At 35.1% G+C, this 1,689-nt stretch overlaps 1 long non-coding RNA gene across 1 annotated transcript; it reads right to left on the bottom strand.

Moving 5' to 3' along the window:
* Nucleotides 1-308: 308 nt before the first annotated feature.
* LOC114420319 lies at nt 309-648 on the bottom strand. The gene is made up of 3 exons (XR_003668385.1): nt 606-648; nt 432-504; nt 309-348 (listed from the first exon to the last, which is right to left on the bottom strand). It is a non-coding gene; the product is annotated as an uncharacterized LOC114420319 (long non-coding RNA).
* Between the last annotated feature and the right edge of the window lie 1,041 nt (nt 649-1,689).

The raw sequence follows: 1,689 nt of genomic DNA, 5'->3' as shown, positions 1-1,689 counted from the left end.
CCATAATTGTTCTAATTCTTTGATGAAACCACAGGAAAAATGTACTTGTACATAATACAAATCAAATTTAACAACTGCTTTTCCTAAAAGATAAAAAGTAAGTTGCCCATTTCTGTCGAACTGTTGTGATGGCCTCCACGTCTAACGATGAGCCATCAGAAAACCACTACAAAATTAACATTAGATAAAATTATTAGTAACTTAACAAATATTGACCAAAGTTACAATTGTAACTCCATGCATTATGTTTACCTTGTGCCAGTCATCCTTCAAACCGGCAGTCACGATGTACCACATCCAGTGCATGACATAATATCCGCACTCAAATCCTCCACTTTGCACATTAGTCTACATATAACATTTTTAATGGTTACTTAACATTCAACACTTAAAGATGTACAAACGGTTCATTACAAACAAGTACTGATTACCTTGGGTTCAACCCACCGAGGTGCACCTTGATTAGACATGCCTTCAAAAGAACTGGTTATTGTCTTCATTGCACTAGTTAAAAAAAATAGCATATATATGACAACCATTTTTGCTGTATATGTAACAACAATTACCAACTAAAGGATGCCATGATTTGTATATTTGAATAGAACCTGTTAATTGCGCCTTTGATGTTAATATCAGGCTTCTTCCTCAATTCATCCACTAGATTTTCCCCCTTCTGCCCTGAGAATGGTCACACCTCTTCCTAAGTATCCAAGTCTCCAATTTGTTTTTATCACACTTGTTATTTTACTCTCCACATCCCCAAACAAATCCACATTTCATTTTTTAAACTCCATTTTTAATCTTTTTAACTTTTCCTTGAGAACAAATGTCGTCCAACCATCCACCTTAACCACTGAGAGTGATTCATGAACAAAAGGTGTGAATGATGGATGAGAAAACCAACAATGAAGGACTGAAAAAGGTTTTAGGCCCAAATCAAAGTTCACGTCCTTCACTACCAAGGGGAAATGATATGAAATAGACCTATCAAACACATATTGAGTTAAATTCAGCCATAGAGATAAACATTATGGACTCACAAGACATATCAATATGACTCACTGCATTTCTTGAGGAGCTAAACCAAGTAAAATGTTTTCCTAACAAAGGAATATCAAATAGATTCATATCATCAATGAAACTATTAAATTCCTTTATCTCTGTTGAATCATTAATCAAAACACCCTTTGCTCCTCTTTTTTCTTCCTTATCTCTAACAACATGAAAATCTCCTATTAAACACCATGGGCCATCACCATTGAAGCTTTCAACACCTTTAGCCTCTCCCATAACACTCGTTTATCTACCAAAAACACATGGTTAGTATATATTAACAATAGTCATAGGAAAAGTTTCACCTTTTATGGTATCTTTATTTCCCAGGAACCCTTCACCTAAGCAAACATCGAACAACTCAATCTAATTCTACCTCCATAGAAACAATAATTCGCCACTTGTATTTCTTGTTGAGGATAAACCATTTTTGCGGTGATATTTTGTGAGTTTTTGTGCCATTTGCATGTATTTTCTTGGCAGAACTCATGTTTGGATGCTAGTTTTGTCTTGCAGAAGCATCACCATTTAATTAAGTGAAAAGAGTGGAATTAGCACTTTTACCTGAAGATTTGAAGATTTTGTCACTTGACCATGATCGTAGTACATCTAGCATGATCGTGGTGAACATGATGG

This window comes from Glycine soja, chromosome 7, assembly GCF_004193775.1.
Source record: "Glycine soja cultivar W05 chromosome 7, ASM419377v2, whole genome shotgun sequence".
Lineage (NCBI taxonomy): Eukaryota > Viridiplantae > Streptophyta > Magnoliopsida > Fabales > Fabaceae > Glycine > Glycine soja.
Note: the sequence above shows the minus strand (reverse complement) of the source record. Positions and strands in the feature narration are given on the sequence as shown.